Source organism: Phasianus colchicus, chromosome 8 (genome assembly GCF_987193195.1).
Source record: "Phasianus colchicus chromosome 8, bPhaCol1.hap1.1, whole genome shotgun sequence".
Lineage (NCBI taxonomy): Eukaryota > Metazoa > Chordata > Aves > Galliformes > Phasianidae > Phasianus > Phasianus colchicus.
The window spans coordinates 35,989,559-35,998,080 of record NC_143443.1 but is presented as its reverse complement, the minus strand read 5'-3'; the positions used below and the strand labels follow the sequence as shown (position 1 = coordinate 35,998,080).

The following is an 8,522-nucleotide window of genomic DNA, read 5'->3' as shown; positions in this document are numbered from 1 at the left end:
GAACAATGCAGGGAACGCCAAAACGGAGGGCAAGGCTCAAGAGAACAATGCACGGAACGCCAAAACGGAGGGCAAGGCTCAAGAGAACACCGCCAGGAACGCCAAAACGGAGGGCAGGGCCCAAGAAAACACCGCCAGGAACGCCAAAACGGAGGGCAGGGCCCAAGAAAACACCGCCAGGAACGCCAAAACGGAGGGCAGGGCCCAAGAAAACACCGCCAGGAACGCCAAAACGGAGGGCAGGGCCCTAGAAAACACCGCCAGGAACGCCAAAACGGAGGGCAAGGCACAAGAGAATGCCACCACAGACATCAGAACAGAGACCAAAGAGAATGCTGCAGGAAATAACAAGGCACAGAGGAGAGGCAAGGGGAACGCACAAGGAAGAGAACGGACAGCCTGTAAGGCATGCTGAAATGCAGAAATGAACTCCGGGTACCCTACCTTGTGTCTTACTAAGTAATGGGTAAACATTGCCCTTACCTCTTGGGCAGATTATTACCGTCAGCAAAGTTGGCTTCCGGGGCATCGCAGGAAATGCAGATTTCTGTTCCTGGCTGTTGTCATGAAGAGCCACAGATCACTCTGTGCAGTTTTTACGGCGCTCAGGAGCGCCACAGCTCTCCGCTGCCACCTGTTGGACACAATACAGTAATGAAGGCACTATCCCACATATGCAAGGGCTGCACCCTGTGCACACTGCTCTAATGATGTCACAAAGGAGCATTACGGATAAAATTAATGCTATTTGTTGGCTTGAATTGTTAAACTAACTACAACTTCTTTTCTGCACTACGATTGGGATGAAGGTTAATTTGACAGAAAACAAGGGGTGTTATTTTTATTGCTGCATTTCGGGTTAGAGACTTTTTTTTTTTACATCAGGCTAAGGGTTAGGTTTACAGATGCATTGCAGGTTAATGTAATTATCATTAGAGTTCCCATTAAGCTAGGGGTTCAGGTCAAGATCAAAATTAACGCTGCCTCCCAGCCAATCCCAGAGAGCCAAAGGCAAAGGCGTGCCAAACTGCCAGGACAAGCAAAGGGAAATCTGAGGTAAAGGCAAAGCAAACAGCAAAGGCTAAGGGAAGGGCAAAAGCAAGGAAAATACCCAGTGATAAGCTATGGTGAGGGCAAGGAGAGCACAGCAGGGAAGGCCAACAGCAAAGGCCGAGAAAACACAGCAAGAAACACCAAAACAGAAGGCCAAGAGAACATGGCAAGAAATGCCTAGGCAAGAGCTAAGAGAACATGGCAAGAAATGCCAAAACAGGAGGCCAAGAGGACGTGGCAGGGAACGCCAGGACAAGCGGCCAAAGAGAACATGGCAAAGAAAGCCAATACAGAAGGCCAAGAGAAGGTGGCTGGGTAGGCCAAAACAGGAGGCCAAGGAGAATGCCACAGGGAAGGGAATGCCAAACAGGACGCCGAGGAGGACATCACAGGGAACACCCAGGCAATGGCTATGAGATGGCAGGAAGTGCCGAGGACAACGGCCAAGAGAACATGGCAAGAAATACCAAAACAGAAGGCTAAGAGAACACAGCAATAAATGCCTAGGCAAGGGCTAAGAGAACATGGCAGGAAGTGCCAAAACAGGAAGCCAAGAGGATGTGGCAGGGAACTCCAGAACAAGTGGCCAGAGAGAACATGGCAAAGAAAGCCCATGCAGAAGGACAAGAGAAGGTGGCTGGGTAGGCCAAAACAGGAGGCCAAGGAGAATGCCACAGGGAACGCCAAAACAGGACACCGAGGAGGATGTCACAGGGAACGCCCAGGCAATGGCTATGAGATGGCAGGAAATGCTGAGGACAATGGCCAAGAGAACATGGCAAGAAACACCAAAACCAAATGCTAAAGAGAATGCAGCAAAGAAAGCTAAGTACAATGGCCACGACAATGGGGCACAGAACACCAAAACAGGACAGCAAGAAAATGCAGTAGATAATGTCTAGGGTAAAGAGAAGGAGAACACTGCAGTGAAAGGCCAGAGACAAATAGAATGTGGGAAGAGAAGGACAGGCAGCCTTTGGGCTACTCTAAAATGCAATAAAGAGCTCCGGGAGTGCTACGTTGTACCACGCTACATAATGGGTAAACATTGGTGTGCATACGCTGCCCTTACCTGCTGGGCAGACAATTACCAGTCAGCAAAGTGGGATTCTGGGGCATTCCAGGAAATCCAGCTTTCCGTTTCCAGCTGTTCTCATGAAGATTCACACATCTCTCCATGCAGACGTTACAGCACCTGGGAGAACCACAGCTCCCAGTAATGCTGCACAGTAACGAAAGCACTACCCTGCATACATTGGGGGGCTGCACTCTGTGCATGATGCTGCTCACCAGCAGCACAGTAGCTGAGAACAACACACAAGAAAAGGCTCAAATACCCAACAACACTTTTGCTTCCATCTCCTCTGATAACTGCTCATTATATACAGCCCTCACCTTTGGCTGTGCAGGTGGGGATTGAGAAAGCAATGCCACCCCCATCAACAACCTCCCTGCCCCACACTGAGAGTCAAGATAGGGTTTGGGATCACCTGAGGAACCTGAACATCCAGGAGTCTATGGGTCCCAATGAAATGCATCCCAGAGTCACGACGGTATTCGCTGATGCAGTCAACAAGCCATTCTCAACGGTATTTGAGAAGTTGTGGCAGTCAGGTGAAATCCCTGGTGAGTAGAAAAAAGGCAACAGCACACCTGTTATTATGGATAAAAAGGATGACCCTGGGAACTATCAACATGTCAGTCTCACCTCTGTGCTGTGAATGATCGCAGAGCAGATCCTCCTGGACGTGACTCCAAGGCACATGTTCCAGTGCATCACCACCCTGAGTGAAAAACTTCCTCCTAATATCCAACCTAAACCTCTCCTGTCTTAGTTTAAAACTACTCCCCCTTGTCCTATCCTGATCCACCCTCATAAACAGCTGTTTCCCCTCCTGTTTATCCACTCCCTCAAGTACTGGAAGGCCACAATGAGGTCTCTCCAGAGCCTTCTCTTCTCCAGCCTAAACAAGCCCAGTTCCCTCAACTTTTCCTCATAGGAGAGGTGCTCCAGGCCTCTGATCATCTTAGTGCCCTCCTCTGGACCCACTCTGAGAGTTCCAAGTCCTTCCTGTGCTGGGGGCTCCAGGCCTGGACGCAGTTAAGCAGATGGTGCCTCATGAGAGCCGAGTAGAGGGGGAAAAGAAAAAAAAAATAAATAAATAAAAAAAATCACCTCCCTCTCTCTGCTGGCTGTTCTTCTTTTAATGCAGCCCAGGATATAGTTGTCTTTCCAGGATGCAAGTGCACACTGCTAGCTCATGTCCAGCTTCTTATCCACTGGGATCCACACGTCCTTCTCTTCAGGGCTGCTCTCAAGCGGTTCTTTGCCGAGTTTGTATAAACATCTGGGATTGCCTCTTCATCAGTGACATTGACAGTGGGGGTCAAGTGCACCCTAATGACACCGAGCTGTGGGGTGCAGTGACACACCAGAGGGATGGGACACCATCCAGAGAGACCTCAACAGGCTGAGTAGTGGGCATTCAGCAATGTACCTTCCCAGCCCAGAAAGCTAACTGTATGCTGGGTTCCACCCAAAGATGCGTGGTCAGTAGGCAAAGGGAGATGATCCTGCCCCTCTGCCCTAGGCTGGTGAGGCCTCACCTGGAGTGCTGTGTCTGGATTTGGATGGCTGCAGTGTAGGACACAGACATAGAGCTGTTGGAGTACATCCAGAGAATAGCCACAAATATGAACCGAGGGATGGAATGCCTTTCCTATGAAGAGAGAAAATTGGGGCTGTTCAGCCTGGAGAAGTGAAGGCTCTGAGGTGACCTGGTAACAGCCTTTCAATACCTAAAGGGAAGAATGAGAAAAAATTTAGGTTAGATATAAAGAAAATCTTGTGAGGGTGGTGACACAGTGGAACAGGTTACTCAGACACATAATGGATGCCTTGTCCCTTCCAAGGTGAGGCTGGGCCAGGTTCCGGGCAACCTGATCTAGCTGTATCACAGAGCCTCTCTGGACCAGTCCCAGTATTCAGCAGACCAGGGACCTCACTTCATCACAGCGTTGGGAACCAGAGCTGTAGAGCTATTGAATGGGGGACAGGGGATGGAAGGAAGAGGGATGGGGGTTTGGGTGTCATAGAGATTAGGAAACTAATAGGATCTCCAGACAATTAGGATGGAGATGTCTGGGGTGATGCTGAGTACAGTGGTCCAAACGAGGACAATCCTTGGCCTTCTATAAAGATGAAGTCAGATCTGCTGTTCAAACAGAAAGGACTGTAGGATCCCAAGGTGGTCAGTCACAATGTGCTCTGAGAACAATGCCTTGGGATCCATTACCATTGACAAATTTTTAAGGGAAATATGGGAGAGAACCAGACAAAATAGGAACAGAATACCTGTTATCACTATGCTTGAGTGGTGCAGACCATATTAAGCACAGTGAGGATGAAGCAGATGGCCACTACGTTCTGGGAGTGTTCTTCAGGTTCTGGCCGAAGCACCTCACTCTATCATGAGCCGTGTAGTGCAGCAGGCTGGGAGAATAGACCCCATAGAGAAAGGTGAGCTGCCTGCAACCCATTTGATCCCTAAGTGAGCTTCCCACAGCCATTAGAAACCTGCCTGCATACAAGCTAGTGCACAAACACGGGGCTTGGAATGCTCTGTTACCTGCTCAGTAGATCTCAGAGTGCTTACACCCCTGATGAGACAAACTCCAGCAATCCCTAAACCCCATCAAGCTAAAAAAAAAAAAAAAAAAAAAAAAAAGATCAGCTGATTTATTACATGTAAGGGTGCACAGAATGCCTTTAAACAACTTTGTATGCTTGGAAGCAGTGGATAACACTCTTAACTACAGTCATGAAATAGGATGATAGAGGTGCACACAAACCATGTTTGGAGCCCCAGGTTGGAGATCATGCTATAAGAACCATGAAATGGTGAACAGAGATGGAACCAGAAGATAACAAGCTCAGAAAGATTTGCTTAAAAGACCTGGAGAATGAAGAACCTCTTTATGGAAAAGGATGTTAGCTCTGGGCATTCCCACAACAGCAATGCTCAGTCAGCTAACCAGCATTATCCTGAGGCTGATTGAAGCATTCCAAAAATGAGGGAGCAATGAAAGAAAGAAACACGTGTCAGTCCTTCAATCACCATATCAGAGAAAGGAAGATAACACCTTCATCTCCCTTAGAGAAGAAAAAAGGGCATTGTGATGACAAACATGCAAATACAGCTGCTCTAATCCAGTTTGGGGTCCCCCCAAAAAGGTGGAGCTCACAGCCCTGAAATAAAGAAGGAATTACATGCCCCGTTCCAAATACTCACCCCACTCTCCCAGGGAAGCTGCCGCCAGGATGCTGCACCTATGGCTGCCAGGCATTAAATGTAGTCAGGATACCCCCAGAACGGGATATCACAGCCCTGAAATAAAAAAAAAAAAGAATAAGTTACCCCATTCCAAGGATGAACACTCAGCCCACACTGCCAAGGAAGCAGTCTCCAGGTAGAGATGCTGCCCTTGTGGCTTCCACCCCTTAAAATGTGGTCAGGATACTAGAGGAAAAAAAAAAAAAAAAAAAGAGAGAGAGAAAGAGATTACAGCCCTGAAATAAAGAAACCACTTACCCCCTTCTCAAGAACCAACACTTGCCCATGCTCCACAGGAGACAGTCTACAGAGATAAACGCTGTCCTTACAGGTGCCAGCACTTAAATGTGGTCAGGATGCCCCCAAAATGGGGAAAATCACAGCCCTGAAATAAGAAGGAATCACTCGCCCTTTCTCAAGGACCAGACCTCCCCCCACACTCCCAAGGAGACAGTCGCCTAAGATAGATACCACGTTTAAGGCTGTCAGCCCTTAAGTCGGGGCGAGATCTACCAAAAAAAAAGGAGAGATTGCAACCCTGAAATAAGGAAACACTCACTCTGTTCTAAGGGTTCACTCCATGCTCTAAAGGAAACATTCACCAGGTACAATAGCTGCTCATCCTGCTGCCAGACCTTAAGTGTGGTCAGGAACCCCCCAGAAAGGGAGATAACAATCCAACAATGAAGAAAGAATCAGTTACCCTATTCCAACAACAATCACCCCACACCACAGAGAAAGCAGTCTCCATGGAGAGATGCTGCCCTTATGGTTTCCACCCCTTGAAAGCGGTCAAGATGCCAAAAAAAGGGAAAGATGGCAGCAACTTCAGTAACAACAAGGCATGGCAGCAACTTCAGTAACAACAAGGCATGGCAGCAACTTCAGTAACAACAAGGCATGGCAGCAACTTCAGTAACAACAAGGCATGGCAGCAACTTCAGTAACAACAAGGCATGGCAGCAACTTCAGTAACAACAAGGCATGGCAGCAACTTCAGTAACAACAAGGCATGGCAGCAACTTCAGTAACAACAAGGCATGGCAGCAACTTCAGTAACAACAAGGCATGGCAGCAACTTCAGTAACAACAAGGCATGGCAGCAACTTCAGTAACAACAAGGCATGGCAGCAACTTCAGTAACAACAAGGCATGGCAGCAACTTCAGTAACAACAAGGCATGGCAGCAACTTCAGTAACAACAAGGCATGGCAGCAACTTCAGTAACAACAAGGCATGGCAGCAACTTCAGTAACAACAAGGCATGGCAGCAACTTCAGTAACAACAAGGCATGGCAGCAACTTCAGTAACAACAAGGCATGGCAGCAACTTCAGTAACAACAAGGCATGGCAGCAACTTCAGTAACAACAAGGCATGGCAGCAACTTCAGTAACAACAAGGCATGGCAGCAACTTCAGTAACAACAAGGCATGGCAGCAACTTCAGTAACAACAAGGCATGGCAGCAACTTCAGTAACAACAAGGCATGGCAGCAACTTCAGTAACAACAAGGCATGGCAGCAACTTCAGTAACAACAAGGCATGGCAGCAACTTCAGTAACAACAAGGCATGGCAGCAACTTCAGTAACAACAAGGCATGGCAGCAACTTCAGTAACAACAAGGCATGGCAGCAACTTCAGTAACAACAAGGCATGGCAGCAACTTCAGTAACAACAAGGCATGGCAGCAACTTCAGTAACAACAAGGCATGGCAGCAACTTCAGTAACAACAAGGCATGGCAGCAACTTCAGTAACAACAAGGCATGGCAGCAACTTCAGTAACAACAAGGCATGGCAGCAACTTCAGTAACAACAAGGCATGGCAGCAACTTCAGTAACAACAAGGCATGGCAGCAACTTCAGTAACAACAAGGCATGGCAGCAACTTCAGTAACAACAAGGCATGGCAGCAACTTCAGTAACAACAAGGCATGGCAGCAACTTCAGTAACAACAAGGCATGGCAGCAACTTCAGTAACAACAAGGCATGGCAGCAACTTCAGTAACAACAAGGCATGGCAGCAACTTCAGTAACAACAAGGCATGGCAGCAACTTCAGTAACAACAAGGCATGGCAGCAACTTCAGTAACAACAAGGCATGGCAGCAACTTCAGTAACAACAAGGCATGGCAGCAACTTCAGTAACAACAAGGCATGGCAGCAACTTCAGTAACAACAAGGCATGGCAGCAACTTCAGTAACAACAAGGCATGGCAGCAACTTCAGTAACAACAAGGCATGGCAGCAACTTCAGTAACAACAAGGCATGGCAGCAACTTCAGTAACAACAAGGCATGGCAGCAACTTCAGTAACAACAAGGCATGGCAGCAACTTCAGTAACAACAAGGCATGGCAGCAACTTCAGTAACAACAAGGCATGGCAGCAACTTCAGTAACAACAAGGCATGGCAGCAACTTCAGTAACAACAAGGCATGGCAGCAACTTCAGTAACAACAAGGCATGGCAGCAACTTCAGTAACAACAAGGCATGGCAGCAACTTCAGTAACAACAAGGCATGGCAGCAACTTCAGTAACAACAAGGCATGGCAGCAACTTCAGTAACAACAAGGCATGGCAGCAACTTCAGTAACAACAAGGCATGGCAGCAACTTCAGTAACAACAAGGCATGGCAGCAACTTCAGTAACAACAAGGCATGGCAGCAACTTCAGTAACAACAAGGCATGGCAGCAACTTCAGTAACAACAAGGCATGGCAGCAACTTCAGTAACAACAAGGCATGGCAGCAACTTCAGTAACACATGAATCACTCACCACTTTCCAAAGGTCTGCATTCACTCCCAAGGAGACAACCCCCAGGTAGAGATGCTGCCCTTACTGTTCCCAGCCCTTAAATGTGGTCAGGGAGGGGGTGGAGCCAAGGTCAGCCCTATCCGGTCCCATAGGTGAATTGCTTCCACCTGTGCTCACAGGGCTGGCTACACCCTTCACCAGGTGCTCAATCACTGCTTCTGGCTGTGAACTAACTGTTCCCATAAGGCCTGAAACAAAAAAAAAAAAAAAGACTAGTAACAAGCTGGCGATTGGATCTGCCTGTCTGGCAAGGGGAGTTTTATCAGTGGATGAGCAACAATGGCACGCATATTTTGATTCAACTCTGTCCTCA

At 48.0% G+C, this 8,522-nt stretch overlaps 1 long non-coding RNA gene across 1 annotated transcript; it reads right to left on the bottom strand.

The window, feature by feature from the left end:
- Positions 1-2,508: 2,508 nt before the first annotated feature.
- LOC149917151 (uncharacterized) lies at positions 2,509-4,489 on the bottom strand. The gene is made up of 3 exons (XR_016468610.1): positions 4,409-4,489; positions 3,230-3,852; positions 2,509-2,676 (listed from the first exon to the last, which is right to left on the bottom strand). It is a non-coding gene; the product is annotated as an uncharacterized LOC149917151 (long non-coding RNA).
- Positions 4,490-8,522: the final 4,033 nt, after the last annotated feature.